The sequence below is a fragment of the Eublepharis macularius genome, chromosome 13 (genome assembly GCF_028583425.1).
Source record: "Eublepharis macularius isolate TG4126 chromosome 13, MPM_Emac_v1.0, whole genome shotgun sequence".
In the NCBI taxonomy this organism is placed as follows: domain Eukaryota; kingdom Metazoa; phylum Chordata; class Lepidosauria; order Squamata; family Eublepharidae; genus Eublepharis; species Eublepharis macularius.
The window spans coordinates 72262157-72279547 of NC_072802.1; positions in this window are offsets into that span (position 1 = coordinate 72262157).

Here is a 17391-nt window from a genome sequence, read left to right on the forward strand (position 1 = left end):
TGATTTTTATTGTCAACCCAAATTTGCTAAAGCGCAATTCTGAAAGAACTGCTTTCCCCAGCGGTCCTCTGACTTGAGAGTGCTGCAAAAGACGCTGTCACGGGAGCAGGCAGTGCCCAAGACTGGGGGTGGGGGACTCAGTCAGACCCACAGCATGGCAACCAGGTTGGAAAAGTACTCCCCAGTGCTGAGGGAAAGCTACGGCAACCTATCCCCCCCCCCCCCGCCCTTTCCTTATTTTGCAAAGCCCCGCGCCCGGAGCAGAAATCCAACCCGGAGCGCTTCTGCCTCTGCAGGCAGGGATGGGGCCGGGGGCGGGCGGGCGGGCGGGCGGGGGGGGGCAGAGCAACACAGCGCGAGGGAGCAGAAACCGAGCCGAAGGGGAGAGGGCAAAGCAAACCTGGCGGGCCGGTGCGTGGCGAGGCGGGCAGCTGCAGCTCCGGGCTGCAAGGCGGGGCGGTTCTGCGGGCTTTGGCCCTTCGGCTGCACTTTCTCCCTCTCCGCAAACCGTTTTTAAATTTCCCTCTCCGGAGCTGTCCAGCCTGGAGCATGCGCACAGAGGGAGGGGCAGAGGGAGGGAGGGCGCCCGGCGGGGGCGGGGGCTGCGCGGCCCCGGAGCTGCTTTGCCGGGCGGGGGGGCGGGAGGCTGCGCTGTAGCCCAGCAGCCCGGGGGGCCTCCCCGAGGGGGGCTGAGAAGCAACCGGGCCGGGGGCGGGGGGGAAGGGGGGCTGCTTTCGACCGTGGCGGCTGGACGGGCGTCGAGGCCGGGCGGCCGAGCGCGCCCCGCCTCGCCCCGCGGGCGCCTGCGGCGCTTGCCGCCCTGCCCGCGGGGCACCCCCCGCTTGCCAGCCGCTGGGCTCGAGGCGAGCGCCCGGGCGCGCCGCGGAGTCCGCGCTTGGCCCCCGCCCGCGAGGAAGGGCGGCCGGGCTGCGCGGGGAGACGCGCCCGGGGGGCTGCCCCGACGGGGGGCCGCGCTGCGCCGCGGGAGGCCGAGAGCGCGCCGGGCCTGGGGCTGCCCTGCCCGCCGTCGCGGCTGCCGAGGAGAGAGGCCGGTCGGGCTCCGGCGCTGCCTCCCCAGGGGCCGCCGCGGCGCCCGGCGCAGCCCGCCCTTCCCCGCGCCGTCTGGCCCGGGAGAGGCGCCGCCTGCCCGCCCGCCCTCCCCGGGAGCCCGCCTTTGCCCGCGCCTCAGCCCGGCCGGCGGGAAGGGGCCCGCGAAGGCCGGCCGCGGAGGGCCAAGGCGGGCAGCTCGGCCGGCGGCGACGCGCCCTGCGCCCAGGCCGGGCGGCGGGTGGGCGAGGAGCGGCCCCGCCCAAGGAGCACAAGCCCGGCCAGAGGCCAGACTGGCCCGCCGGCCCGCCGCAAGAGGCCCTGCAACCTCGGGTTGCCAACAGGCCTGGAGAAAAGCAGCCGGCCCCTTCAGGGGAGGCGGGAGGTGCGGGGAGGGCAGGAGAGGCCCTGGGCCTGGCCTCTGTGGGCGGCAGCCCTTCCGGAGCCAGGCCGCGGCGCAGCGACGATGGGGCCAGGCTGAGGGGCCTGAAGGCGCCGGGGAAGGAGGGGCCCTCGGGAGGACTTCGGCCGCTGAGCCCGCCTGCCCACCACCACCACCCCTCCCTGGCTTTGGCCCCCCGCTGTGGTGGTGGTTGCCCACGTGCCTGCGCCGAGAGGCCCTTTCCTGGCCGCCTGAGGAGGCGAATACCCCGGGCAGGTAATACTCAGGCACAGCCCTGTAAGGGACCGGCTAGGATTAAATCAGGCTCTGGTAATGTCGAAGGCTTTCACGGCCAGAGAACCATGGTTGTTGTAGATTTTCCGGGCTGTATGGCCGTGGTCTTGGCATTGCAGTTCCTGACGTTTCGCCAGCAGCTGTGGCTGGCATCTTCAGAGGTGTAGCACCAAAAGACAGGGATCTCTCACCTCTGAAGATGCCAGCCACAGCTGCTGGCGAAACGTCAGGAACTACAATGCCAAGACCACGGCAATACAGCCCGGAAAACCCACAACAACCATCAGGCTCTGGTAAGTTTTGGACACACAGTAACAAGAAGCTGCCTAGAGCTCTTCTGTTAAAGACGAAAGGCGGCATATCCATGGCCAGGACAATAACAACAACAACAACAACAATGCCTCTTTTCTTCACATGGGGGACAATGACCTCCCATACACCCTGCCCAAAACACTAATCCCTATTTAGCTTTTCCAGAATTGTGACTTTCTGAAGGACCCATTTTAGCCTTAACATTTCACTCTTACAGCCACATGAGGTCTACTCTCAAGAGTACAGTGATTATTATTTTTTTTAAAAAAAGTTTAAATAGAGATCATGACAAATGGAAGCCATTCAGCTCTTACTGAACCATATTTCAGTCTTTCAGTTTTCAACAGGGCCAAAATGAGCAGGGCCAGTGTAGCAGCTTTGATCTATTTTAATCAGGATTTGATTCCCCACCTTTCTGTTCTTAAATCCAATTGAATTCACCTGATGCCTCCCTATTTTAGAGTGACCCAGACTGAGGTAGACTTTTGAAGCTGCCAGCCAGGCCCGTTGCTGTAGTTGCTTCCTTGTGAATGATAAAGGTAAAATAATTGCTCATCATTGGGATATACCTTGTATATAGAGTTGCTGACTGGCCTGGGGGCAGGCAAACGTCCTATCTCTTTAATAATGGCTCAGTATGTGGAACTAGGCAGCTGATACTTTTCATGGCATGGAGATAAATAATATCACCTGGAAAATAACACCCCCTCCCGTCTGTTAAAGGGATAGGACTTTTTTTCTCCAGGAAGTTGGTAACCCTACTTGCAGGGCTTTTTTCAGCAGGAACACGGTGGAACGGAGTTCCGGCAGCTCTTGAAAATGGTCACATGGCCAGTGGCCCCGCCCCCTGATCTCCAGGCAGAGGGGAGTTTACGCCACGGCACGGAGGGCAATCTAAACTCCCCTCTGTCTGGAGATCAGGGGGCGGGGCCACTGGCCATGTGACCATTTTCACCAAGGGCAATGTAAACTTTAAAAAACTCCCCCCTTGTTCCAGCTGACGCAAGGTGACGTCATTGTGCGGACCTGAGTTTCACCACTGAATTCCACCACCTCTTTTCCCAGAAAAGATACCCTACCTACTTGTATACATTTATTTTCATTAAAGAGGGAAGTAGAAGGAAAGGAAGGTTATTAGGGTCAGTTCCTGCAGCCCAAGCTCTGCTCACGACCTGAGTTCGATCCTGGCGGAAGCCGGGTTCAGGTGGCCGGCTCAAGGTTGACTCAGCCTTCCATCCTTGCAAGGTTGGTAAAGTGTAGATGACTGGGGGAAGGCCATGGCAAACCACCCCATAAAAAGTCTGCCAAGAAAACATGATGCGACATCCCCCATGGGTCAGTAATGACTCGGTGCTCGCACAGGGGACTACCTTTACCTCCTGGTTTTGTCATGCTTCACATTTACATAGTTACATATTCACAGAACAGTTTGCGTTCTTGCTTTAGATCAGGACAGTGTGGTTTAGAGCCAGGTAGGGAAACGGAGGCCCTGCAAGACTGTTGTAGCAGATTTAGCAGTGCAATCCTAAACAGAGTTACTCAAGACTGGAGTAACTGCTTAGGATTGCACTGAGTGTGCTGGATTGCCTCATGATGGGGGGGGGGTCGTTTGAATTGCACCTCACAGAGTTGTGGTAACAATTTTGAGCCTGCAGTCGTAGACTTGCCTACATGGGAGCAAATCCTACAGAATTCAGGAGGACTAATTTCCCCGTAAACATGGCTAGGATTGGACTGTGCATCACCAAAAAGTGCCGTAAACGCTAATAGTAATGATAGGAGAGACAATATCAGTTACTCTACAAATATTCTTAACATAATACTCAACAACTTCTAAACAAACAGCTTATTTCTTCAGGGTGCCATTTGACTTACCAAATTTGGGGGTTTGTTTTTGGTTTCTCAGTTGTGATTCTAAATTATAGCTGTATCTCTTGTACATTTGTATCTAAACCAAAATAGACATAAATTAAAATGAAATACACGGCATTTTACAAAACCTATTTTTTCCCCTGGTGTGCAAAAGATGCTTGTAAATTGTGCCCCATGATAAGTGTTATCAGTCGTGACAAATTGTACTTAAAAATCATTTAGTGTGAAATTGCCAGTTAATCCCGCAGGGATAAGACTTTTAGCAGAGCAGAAGTCTGGCCGCTAGAGAGCACGCAGATGGCGTATCTGAGTTTTACAATAGGCACAACCACTGATTATATGCCGGGATGTAACGGACAAAAAAGCTTTCCTCAGAATTACGATAAGAAGAAACAGGTATAGGTCCTAGTGCCTGACCATTTCATTATAGCGTTCTGAACAGTTTTGACATTCTGAAAACATTTAAATCTTTCCTTATTCTTTAAATCTAGTATAAATATAGGCTAAGCTACATTTTTACAGTTTTGTGCAAAACAAAGTTGACATTTCTTTGTTTTGCAGCAATACAACAAGAAGATTCTCAACGCAGAGTGCAATAAAATCCTAAAAATAACCGTAAACGTTAAACACATAATTTATAATACAACCCAATATATGCAGCAGCAGCAGCAACAAAATGTATAACCTAGAGCTTCTTAAGATTAATCGCTTGGCTGAACATGGATGTTTTATGTGCCCACCTGTGCAGAACATAATTTGGACTTGGTGAAACATCAATGGCAGAAAGTTTGACAGACATGGAAACAGCGGCCCTGACTATGAAGTACCTGTGATTAGGTAATTCTCAGGCTGTGTCTGCCTTGGCTGCTGTCACCCAGATGTGTTCTGGGAGTCCGGGGCTTGGAACTGGTGTCCCAGGCTGGGGGAGGGGCTTTAGGCCCCTCCCATTCTGTTTTCCTGACTCAGAACAGCTCCAGGGAGCCATATTTGCCCCGTTAAGGAAACAAAGGTATACTGATGGGCTCCCAGTGGGGCAAAGCAGCTCCCCATGACATTTCAGGCCAAGAAAATGGCATGGAGGGAAGGCTTAAGTCTCCTCCCTGTATACACCATGGTCCTGAACTGATTTGGGGCCCCATAGAACTCCCCAAGGATATCTGTTGAGAGGACACTGGCGGGAGGATTACACAAGAGGATACTGAATCATGGGCAGGCCCTTAGAAATCTGATATTTTTGCTAAGAAAATTAACAGTTGTACCTCTAATGATAGCGGAACCAGCAAAATTTCATCTAAATGATACATCTTTCTAAAATTGAAAGGTACCGTAGAGATAAATTGTTTTGTTTGTTTGCTTGCAAAATTTATATCCTGCCCTTTTGCCTTCCATCAGGGCCACCTGAGCAGCTAACAAATTTAAAAAAACACATATAATAAAATCATATCTTAAAAAACCATTAAAACTAACAAAAATCCTAATTTAAATCAGGGCTAAAATACACATACAGAAATGTTAAAACATTGAGCGGGAAGGAGAGATTGTGAGGCGAAACAAAAAAAGTCTTTACCTGCTGGTGGAAGAGGGCGACAGAAGGGGACAGAAGGGGACAGAGACTCTCTCTCTGGGGAGAGAGTTCCAAAGTTTTGGTGCCATGACTAAGGAGACCCCCTCCATTTAATCTCAGAAAGGGTGGGGGGTACCCGAAGCAGGGCCCTGGAACATGACCCAATGGTCGGATAAGTTCATCAGGGAATAGGCAGTCCTTCAGGTATGTTGGTCCCAAACCATACAGGGCTTTAAAGGTCAACACCAGCACCTTGAATTATGCCTGGAAACAAATAGGGAGATTAATCAAGACTGGAATGATACGGTCCCCTATGACTCACTTCAGTCAACATCCTGGCTGCTGCATTCTCCCCCAGTTGAAGTTCTTGAATGCGGAAGAGCAGATTGCAGAAATCTAATCTAGATGTAACCAGAGCATGTGCCAGAGGGGCTAACAAGATGTAACTGGTAAAAAGCACTCCTGGCCAAGGCTACCACCTGCTTTTCCAGCAGCAGGCCTGGATCCAAGAGCAGCTCGAGACTACAGGGCTGATATAGCTTAATCATAACTCCTGGTATTTAATATGAAATCCAAAGAGCTAGGTCCAGCATATACTAGCGTGGGCTTGATGACCTGCCCCCTCACAGCATATTGTCAAGTGCTTTTGAACACTTGCCACCCTTCCTGCCAATTTCAAAAACCGCTTGCCAGGGAGGTGGCTGTTCCAGAAACAAGCCCAGAGCCTCCACCATGGGCACAGAGTGGGCCAACAGTGAACAAGGCTTTGGATAGGACAGACTTGCTTATTTTGCAGCCTTGCCCAGGTGCCCCCAGGAACAGCCCCTTCTGTCCCAGCCTTGTTACACCACTGATACTTCTCGCCTCTACAAATAACAGATTTGAAACGGCTGCAGGAGTTTATTAGAAAGGTAGTTCATGTTACAGATGGGCATGCACGCACCTGTCTTTCTGTGTGTGTCTTTTAAGGAAGGACAATTTTGTTTAAATAGTAAACTTTCTCTTAGTGCAGGTTGCTGTGTTTCTGTTTGGAATATTGCTAGGACATAAGCTGGTGTTAAGTTGTTTGCTCATGTTTTGCTCTGAGCTGTTCTTTCAGTATTTTGCTTTTTTCCAGATTCTGTGCCGTCTAGATGACCCTTATATATTCTTCTCCTTGACAGGTATAACTCAAATTAGCACACGGTGGCTATTAGCTTTACTCAGGGGTGCTTTAACTTGATGGATTCACTGTTTGCATTAACATATACATCCCAGACTTTGCTACCACCTCCATGTTGTTTTTGTTTGATTTTGACATGACTCGGAAATCCAATTAAACAATTTTTCACCTTCCTTGTCCAAAATCCATCATTTCAGTAATTGGTAGAAACAAGGGGTTACCCAGGCTTCTTTTTCTAGTCGGAGGCTATGCCCCGTGATTTAAAACTAACATTTTCAAAAGCACTTCATGGTTTGGGGGAATGGTCAATTAACCTTCTGCTTTCTGTGGGGAACCCCGCAAAGAACTGTCAACAGTTCAGTTTGGTAAGATTTGTCCAGTGACCTACAAGGCCGTGGAGTTCACAAATGCATGTTACTGTGTCATCATAGATTTATTTCCTGGGTTTCTATATCACAAGAGAATGAACCGACTGTTTGTCAGCTTCTTTGGTACACGGGTGACCAGCTAAATCGATTTAAGATGTGACCCCAGCCAGTATTGTGGTATGTAAAATGAGAACCAGAAGAAGAGGGTGTGTCTGTTTCTGTCTTTTCCCACAACACTTTTTTTAATAAGATGTGGGCCAGCAAGAATTTACAAGATACTTGATCAGTGTTTAAAATATATTCCAAACAAGCGGCCATGTTATAGCAGAAACGGCAGGCCCCTTTAAGACTAACCAGATCATTGTAGACAAGCACCTAAGTCATCAGATAACGAAGCTATGAACCTGAATTACTAAAATAGATATATGTTAATAGGAGCTGTGAGTTCCCAGACTACCCCTAAATGGAGAAATGCATACCAGAGTATTAAAGGAAAGGAAATTAATATTGAAAAGCAGTTGGCTGTCGTTCTGTATTGTTTGACTTAGTAGTATGTAAACTGTAATGTAGAAGCAGTGAATGGTGTAGCCAGTGAAACTGATAATGAAGGAAGGTTTCTCTTTTATTCAGCACCAGAATATTCAGGCTGGCCAGTCGTGGAAGCAGGATGCCAGACTATACATGCACCTGTCCTTGATCCCACAGGGCTATCTATCCACATGTTCTTGGGAGGAAGGAATTTGTAAGGGAGAAAAAACTGGAAATGTACATTCAGTTTATCAGCAGTTGTACTGGTATAAAAAGGTTTATACAAAGGTACATGTTTGCTTTGTTCATTTTTATTCCGCTGTTCTTTCACAAGATGAAAAAACCCAAACTCTTCCCTAATGTTTTCAAATTTATTTAAAATATTTGTATGCCAACTTATCTCTTCAGACTCAAGGCAGCTAACAAAGAATCAAATTGCAAACAAGTAAAATGCATTATAACAAAAAAGATTAAAAACAGCACAAAAGATAAAAACGGCACAGCCGGATGATCCAGAAACATTTAGCTTCCAGCAAATGCCTTTTGAAATAACGCTGTTTTATATGCCTTTCTGAATTCAGGAAGTAAAGACACTTTCAGTATTCCCTCTGGCAGACACTTCCAAATCCTGCAACCTGATTGTTGCAAATGACCAGTCTTGAGAGGGCACCCATGGAGAAGGCCGTCTGAAGAGCACAGCTGGCAGATGGGTTAATCAGGGAGAAGCAGTTTGCAAAGTACAAGGCCTTGGCAGTAAAGGATTTGAAAGGTAATTACTAACACTTTGAGTTTGGCCCAGAAGCAAATGGTTAACACTGGAGTTACGTATTCCAAGCAACTGCCCCCAGATGAGCCTTGCGGCCACATTTGTGTACCATTTGAAGCTTCCAAGGTGACTTCAAAAGTGGCCCCATGGAGAGTGCATTGCAGTAGTCCGAAAGGGAGTGGATCCTTCTGGCTAAGCTGACGAGAGTGAAGAAGGGGCTGCATTATGGCTAGATGCAGGGCTTTTTTTCAGGAGGAAGGTGGGGGAACGGAGTTCCGGAACCTTTTGAAAATGGTCACATGGCTGGTGGCCCCGCCCCCTGATCTCCAGACAGAGGGGAGTTTAGATTGCCCTCCACGCCTTAAAAAAGGTCCTTAAAAAACCTTAATCCCATCTAAAGAATTACACATTCTGCCTTCACCTTCATCTTGTCTGAATTGAACTTGAATTTCTTCACCCTCGAGAGAACCTGAGCCTCCAGAACCTACTTCAAAGCTCAGTATAATCTTGCCAAAGGTTTGACACAGGGGTCCCCACACTTTCTGAACCTGTAGGAGGGGGTGGTTGAGTCCCATCTCGGAACAGTTTCTGCAAAAGGTGGAGCCAAGCATTATACCTCACTTTGTAAAAGAATCACAGAAAGGAATAAAAATAAACAAAGGGAAACATGAGGGGGATAGAGAGGAAAAAATACATTAGAGAATAAAGGAGAAGTGGAACCACAACCTCCCTCATCCTCCAGTGGCTGCAGCTACAGTTTGGTGTAGTGGTTATATGAGCGCGGGACTCTAATCTGGAGAGCCAGGTTTGATTCCCCGCTCCTCTGCTTGAAGCCAGCTGGGTGACCTTGGGCTAGTCACAGCTCTCTCAGAGTTCCCTCAGCCCCACCCACCTCACAGGGTGTTTTGTTGTGGGGATAATAATGACATACTTTGTAAACTGCTCTGAGTGGGCATTAAGTTGTCCTAAAGGGCGGTATATAAATCGAATGTTGTTGTTGTTGTTACAATCACAGCCATGGAAACCTCTTTCATTTGCATGAGGGCAGCCCTGTCTTACAGTGGCCCCTCCTGCTTTCTGAAAAGCTCGGGATGCAGGGGAAGTACTGGCAGGCGCCATGGTGCCCGTGGGTGCCACACTGGGAAACCCTAGTTTATCATAAAGATTAAACAACTGGGATAAAATAGACCATGAGGTGCTCCACGCGTCAGATCCCAAGAAACAAACTTTGAGAGCAGTCCTCAGCCAGTCCACTCAGAATCTAATGCAAGATCAGGATAGGGGTTCTCACTGCTCTTAGTGCTTGTTTATTTATTAATTTATTTCTTTTATTGTCCACCTTTCTCGTTGAGATTGAAGGTGGATTAACATATTTTCAAAAAACATTCAGTCAGACAGCATAAAACATCCAATAAACTATGCAACAGGGCAACGATGACAGACTTAGAAAACATAGTGTAAACGGAGAACTGTGTTCTTCATCTCTCCTATGGAAATTCTTTCCTGTCCCAAGAAAAGAGTGAAACCAGTGGAGGGTTGTCCCCTTCATCCCAAACGCTGATAGTACTTGCTCCACCAAAATAATCACTGTTGGCTGTATCAAATGCGGTTCTCACATTTAGCAGTATCGGCGGCAGTGAACTGCCCTTATCCAGTCGTCACCAGAGATCATCGACTTAAGGCCAATAGAGCAGTTTCATTCATAAATCTAGGTTTGGAGCCAGAATGAAATGGATCAAGGGCAGATGTTTCATTCATGTCCGGTGCCGTGGCACTGCCTGACTTACTGATGGCCCAGCAGAGCTGCAAGGGACAAGCCGCACCTGCAAAAGTACACGGATTCCTCACCGTTCCAGCTGCCCCATCTAAGGGCCAGCACCGCAGGGCATATCCGAGCACAGCAGTGTCAGGTGGCAGCAGCTGAGGTAGCCAGACAGAGGCCACAACCAGCATAGAGATCAGCCCTGCCATGGCTGATTTGGTATCCCAGGCAGTCTAGGATGAGGGTGTGTTTGTGTGTGTGTGTAGTGCCCTCAAGTCATAGCTGACTTACGGCAACCCATGGCAGGGTTTCCATAGCAAGAGACTACCAGAGGAGGTTTGCCATTGCCTGCCTCTGCAACCCTGGTTTTCATTGGAGGTCTCCCAACCAAGGTTGACCCTGTTTAGCTTCTGAGATCTGACGAGATCAGGCTCACCGGGGCTATCCAAGTCAGGGCCTAGGATGAGGTGGGAGTTGGGAAAACCCATCTCTTTGGCCCCCAAAAATCCTCGCCTTGGATTCTGCTAACTACCAGTGGAGGATGCTGATAGACTAAGATCTTCCCCACTCTCCCCTATCCACGCCTCCAGCCCTTTCCAACACTAAGAAGGCATATTCCCGGAGCAGAGGGACTTGCACATTGCAGTGGCTGTGGAAGTCAGGCTGCTGCTGGGAAGAGGCGTGGAACAGGATTGTCATTGCAGCAGAGGTTTGCTCACGGAAGAGAACGAAAGAACACCTTCAGTCCCTTCTCCGGCCCTGCTAAAAAAAAACTTTGAATACTCTTGCCTACAAGGATTCTGCCATGGGACATGGATCTATGGTTTTTTCCCCAAGTGTGGCTTTTCTTCCAAGTGTGGTTGCCTTAATAGCAACCATGGGAAGTGGTTCTGATCCCAGGGAACATACTGATACCTATATGGATTTGTGTTGAATGGAAACGTGTCTACAAATATTCGGGGCTTTTTTTCCTGGGAAAAGAGGTGGTGGAACTCAGTGGGTTGCCCTCGGAGAAAATGGTCACATGGCTGGTGGCCCCGCCCCCTGATCTCCAGACAGAGGGGAGTTTAGATTGCCCTCTGCACTGCATGGCATGGAGGGCAATCTCAGCTCCCCTCTGTCTGGAGATCAGGGGGCGGGGCCACCAGCCATGTGACCATTTTCAAGAGGTTCCGGAACTCCGTTCCACCGCGTTCCAGCTGAAAAAAAGCCCTGCAAATATTCACTCTGGATTTCCAAGGGTGATCCACTGATGGTTTGTGGCTGTTGATGGAAGAAGATCGGGTGATCTCTAGGCAAACTGTTCAGGAATTGTTGGCTGATATTTGTAAGGCAGGAGGAGAGCCCAGGAGAGAATGCTGTTGCCAGCAGCATTTCTCAGGACCACCATTAGGTACAGTGGTTAAAACAAGTAGTTTTAACAACAATACAACAAAACAACAATATCTCCTGGAAGAGAACAGATTGAGAAGTTGTGTGGTTGCACGGTGCTTGTCTACCACAACTCTCAAGTTACTGCTGCAGGCAAGAGAGATGCTGGCATGGCTTTCTGCCAAGAAGTCAAGAACTCTAGCCAGTGTTTTCAAAAGTGTTGCTTACAGACAGTGGCTGCCATTCTAGGGGAACAATGCGTTGCCTCTCCCAGTCATTTCAAGATTGATTACTCATTTAAAATGACAGCTCTTGTCTGGCATCTAAAAGTTTGGTGTGCCCCACAACACCACACAAACACACCGCATTAAATCAAGAACCAGTCCCCTCAGGTGGCCGAGCGCCTCTGTTTTCCTCTTTAAAAAGTAGCATATCTCAAAATGTCTAAGCAAGTCATAAACACAATCTACTGGAATGTCTCCATCTAATCAGGTTCTTGCTTAGAAGAAGTTGCCAAATCGTATACAAGCTTAATTAATGCTTAAGAGAAGGTTGAACAGTAAGAATATTTTTGTTTCAGCTACAAGTGTCATTATTTTATATAATATGATAGCATCAGTATCTGTAATTATTATCTCCTTAAAAACTCCCAACTCTATCAGGGTCAAATCTTAATAGAATTATTCCTGATTACTGATCTGTTTCCACCAAAACTGTTCTTGACAAAGGGAGATGTTTATTTCCTTCCCTCTTATTTTTTCCCCCTTACTTCTCTATAAATTGGATTTTTTCCTGTTAGCAAAGAGAAAATTTGGTGGACGGCCACACCACAAAATGAAGTTAAAAGCAAACTGTATGGGGATTTATTCACATGTTTTTGTATTCAATTTACTTCCTACTTCCTTATTTAATAACAGGATTCCTAAAGACTCCCTTAAGCTTGAATGACCCATGCTTTGTTGCCAGGTCTATTCCACTGACCCCAGCCAAGACCCCTGCTCCAGTTCACCTATCAGACAAAAATGAATCTATTTCAGGGGCTATCAGGCTCTATTATCTCTAACTGACCCTGGCAGGTGGAGACAGGCCTCATTATTTTTAATTGGGTCCTATAGTTCTGCAGTTAAATAAAACACAATGGGCACAGTCATCTGGGAAGTTCTCTTGCAAAAGCCACATTGCAGTGAACGGAAGCTGCGCTCTTGCACAGCCCCTGTTCATTTCAGTAGGGCTTGCGCAGGAGTATTTCCCACTGGACTCAGCTCAATACAGTGTTGGATGCTCACATACTTGAGTGTTGCGTAGTCAAGGGTAAAACCATGAACTCCCATTTCCTTTTATTTTCTCCATTTCTCTCTCTTTCGAGTTCCGAGCTAACACTGATTTTTTTTTCTTTTTTGGTGATTCAAGTTTTGCCTTCCTAGTAGAGGTAGATGATGAAATTTGAAGGCATACAGGAATTCGTTTCCTCCTCGTGATGGTCTCTTTCATGCCTCCGGTTTCATAAGCAGCTACAGTCTCTTGTCTCACTTCCAGCAAGTGCCAATGCCCCCTGTATACTCTCCCCCCTTTTCTCTTCCTCTGTGTAATGAAAGGGATGTGAGGAAGGTTGGACAGCCAGCCAGAAACATTTTCTTATGGAGAATCAGTTCACAGATTTTGCTTTGCCTGTTCCAATTTTAGCTGAAGAAGTCTAGAAACCTAAAAAGATAAGAGTTATTCACAAATGTTAGAGTTAAGGTATAGCAGCCCCATAGAGGCATTAATCTCAGTTGTCATCTTTGTTCCCTAAAAGACAATGCAGAGAAAGGGAGCTGGAGATTATGCTCAGTATAATAGGCAACAAAGGACGCATTCAGACATTAGTTGATGCTGAGGGTGCAGCATTCTTTAGGAGGAACACGGCAGAGGCAGCGAAGGGAAGGCACTACTGGGCTTTGGGCTGGAATGGATGCCTGAAAATAGATCCAGGACAGAAAAACTCTTGTTGTTTTTCATTATATCCCTTTTTGCTCTTTCAGTTCCTGGGTCCTAAAGTAGATGTTCACAAACCAGATTACTGTCTCGTCAGTTTCAAATGTGCTTTAAAAAACTTATGCCTCATTTGGTTATTGTGCTGATCTGGTTGAATATTCATGCAGGGACAAATTAAAGCCCTTAAATAGCCAATAAGGAGTCACACTATTTAAAAATGTAGATTTCAAAGATGCTTCATTGATTCTCAGTGTGGCCGTTGGAAACTCTTTTGCACAAAGTTTTACATGAACGTCATGTGAATTTCTGGAGTGTTATTTAGGTGGAAAATGAGACACTCCCCTGTGCCAGAGGGCTAGACAAATGGAGGTCTGTGATGCTGTTGTCCTTTAAGGATTCCTTCTTGTATCACTGCAGCCAGGTAATTAAACATTATGAGAGAAAGAGTCCCGTCTTTCCCTTGTGAGGCTCAAGCAGGAGCAGGGGGGCAGCTGAAGAGAGAAAGTGGCCTGTATGAGGAGGCCCTGTCCCTGCCTCCTACTTATTGTTAGGCATTTGTAGGGGAGAGTTGGTAGGAAGAGTTGCTCTGTCCCCTGCCCTGCATGCACTGCAAATTCCCTAACCGTTTTTGCATCCCCATTCTCTCTGACGAAGAGAGCTGTGGTCCTCGAAAGCTTATGCTACAATAAAGTTGGTTAGTCTTAAAGGTGCTACTGGACTCTTTACTATTTTGCAACTACAGACTAACACGGCTAATGCCTAACAAAATTTGGTGCTAGATCCACTTATACTACATTGGAATTGGATGGTCTAGCTGTTTTACTGCTGCAAACTAACACGGCAAACTCCTTTGAAGCCTCACACCAAAAGGAGATGTTTACATTTACTAGCAAAGGAATGTTTTGGTTGCACCCTCCCTCCCCCCCCCCGCAATTGCATCTTCTCTCTCCTCCCCTCCTCCCCCCTCCTCTTCTATATTTGACCAGTTTCTGTACCATGCATCTGACGAAGAGAACTTGATTCTCGAAAGCTTATGCTACAATAAAATTGGTTAGTCTTAAAGGTGCTACTGGACTCTTTTTAAAATTTGGTGCTGGCTCTCCTTCAATATCTATTCTGATTCCTGTATCTTCTTCAATAAATGTGTCTTCCTGTGGTCCCCAATTAGGCTCAGGTTTGATGACTGATCAAGAAAATAGGATTAAAAGGCAACAGCCAAGCATTTTTATCTGCCTGAATCCTTAACAGTGAGATAAAACCCTACTTATTGCTTGTAATATTTAGAATTAATGAATGCAAGTTTAAATAATTGATGGCCGTTTTAGCACAAGCAAGAATTCAATTAAATTTGAACAAGAGACATTGAGGCATGTGGTAAAGAATTCCTCTTTCTTTTTTGTCCAGCTGCAAACGATACCATTCAGATCTGGTCACTCAAGACAACTGGCAATGAAATGGGTGTGTGTGAGAGAGGAGCAACATGGGTATTATGTTGCTTAAAAGTCATTCATCACATCAAAGCACGGCAGGAATCTGAACTCATGGAAAGGATAATAGCAGATGAAGATCTCTCTGCATGGAGGTAGGATAGCATGAAGCTGATCCCAGTTTGCAAAATGATGCTGGAATACTTAGACCATCCACCAGGAAAAGACCGTGATGCCTGAGTAGAACATGACAGTAAACTGGTCTTGAGATCAGGCAATGAAGATGTAATGGAAGCACATGAGTACGGTTCGAAGAACTTTAGTTAAGCATTCCTTCTTCAAGAATAACTGCTTGAATAGCTCAGTTGTAAAATCCAAACCTTAGAAAGAAACTTTCATTGAAGTCTCACAAGGAGTCTTCTCAAGTAAGTTGAAATTGTTATGGTTGGTGAAGTACAAAAATAGTACAATGAGTGTTAACCTGTATCACGTAACTAGGAAACCAAGTGCCATTAAGGATTTGAGTCCAGTGGCACCTTAGAGCTCAACAAGATCTGGTAGCAAAGCTTATTCTGTGAACCTAGGCCCATCATGAGAGGGAGGACATGAATGGTTACATCAGTACTTAGTTCTCATGGCCCCTTCTTACATGCCCGGGGTAAGGCCGATCGCCACCTTGGGATCAGGTGGCAATTTTCCCCAGGCCAGTTTGGCTAGGGATCCTGTCATCTTCTGGGCATGGAGCAGGGGGTCACTGGGTGTGTGTGTGGAGGAGGTAGCTGTGAATTTCCTACATTGTACAGGAGGTTGGAATAGATAACCCTAGAGGTCCTTTCCAACCCTGTGATTCTAAGTTTTTCAGGGTATAAGCATTCAAGTCAAAGCTCTCTTCTTCACATACAAGGAGGAGTAGAGAGCTCTGAGCCTTTATATAACATTCAGGAGGTGGGGGCAGGGAGTGAGGCAAAGAAGGGAGTCAGGCTGCAAAGATATCATACAGCTTGGTGAGATGGGAGGGGTGTAGCAAAGGAGGATATCGGGACGTAAAGGCAGAACGGTGCAATGCAAGTTGATTAGAGCAGAAATTAACATCCGTAGTGAGATAAGAATCCCATGTCTCCGTTCAGCCCCGGCAGTTCTGAACTTGTGAATGAACTCACGTTCAGCAATATCATGTTGTCATCTGCCCTTGAAGCTTCTCTGTTTAAGGACAGCCACTTGAGGAGGGTCGGTTAATGTTTAGGATCAGCCTGCCCGAGCAGTCTAGATTGCCAGTCGTTCCTTACTTTGTTTACAACAGCCTGCTTCTCTGACGAGAGATGGGAGTGGGAAATATGATGTCTTTGAATAATTAAGCACATTAAACATTAAAACACTGACTTGGTTTTTAATTTTTAAGGCTTGTCTTCTCCTGGACCAAACTTGGGAAAAGAGATCTTGTAACTCATCCGCCATACATTATTAAGCATGACAGTTCAGCCTTAATTTGGCTTCCGGGAGGCGTTGGAGTTTTGAAAAGTCTATTGAGTGTTGCAGTGATGGGAGAGAAGAAAGAGGTGCAGAGATGGCTGAAATGTTTAACAGTGATGTTCCTTTTGATCTCCACCCTATTTCTTTGGTTAGTAATGAGTCGGTAATGTAACTGTGGCTAATCAAAGATCAGCAGTGACTGCAATATAATCTCAAAGAAGGTACAGTTTCTAGTTCTTATCTGGAGAACCAGTCAATATGTGTATACCAGTATCCAGAGGGCAAAGCCACCGACACGCAACATGAATTATTGAGAGTTCTCCACTGGGACGGAGAAGTCGTTTCTCATAACTAACGGCATCATGTTATGCTACACTGGATCCTAAACAACTTGCAAAGCCTGAATGGCTTAGCTGGAGTCACTGTTTGACACAGCATCCAGGATGGAGACGCAGGTAATTTTCATAATGGGATTAGGTTGTAACAGTGGTGGTTTGGAGGCCTCGGCAGCTGCTCCAGGTGCATGATGGTTTTGTTGCCAAGTGCCATTGCCAATACTTGGAGCCTCTTGGCTTGTCGCTCCCTTTGTTCATTGGCATCCAGTGCAGTTCAGTGGCTGGAGGGTGGGAATGGGCTCTGGAAAATCTGGTTTCTAGCCCACCTTGTAACACTCTTGGAAACAATGATGAGCTGCCTTACCGGGCTGACCGAGGTACAGGGCATGAGCCATGATTTCTCTGATTTCTCAAGCGCTGTGCAGGTGTGCTCTGTGCTGTCAGCCAAGCCTCCCCAAATGGAGCTGGTAGCTGCATCCATGGGACAACCACCAGTGCTTCCTGGCCAGTAGGTCTTGCAGCTGTTCTGACCTGGCCAAAGTCTGTGGAAATGGCTCTTCCCAGCTCCTGTAGTATTCCCTGGAGCAACCGTGCCATGCAGCCTCTGGAACCCAAGCTTTTCTGGGACTCTAGGAGCCTGGTGTTGGTGAGTCTGGGTACCAGCGCCGTGCCCTCTGGTGCTGCCAGTAGGGCCAAGGAGTTGCGGATCAGGCCCAAAAGACAGTAAAGCGAATAACAAGTTCTACATAAGGGGCAG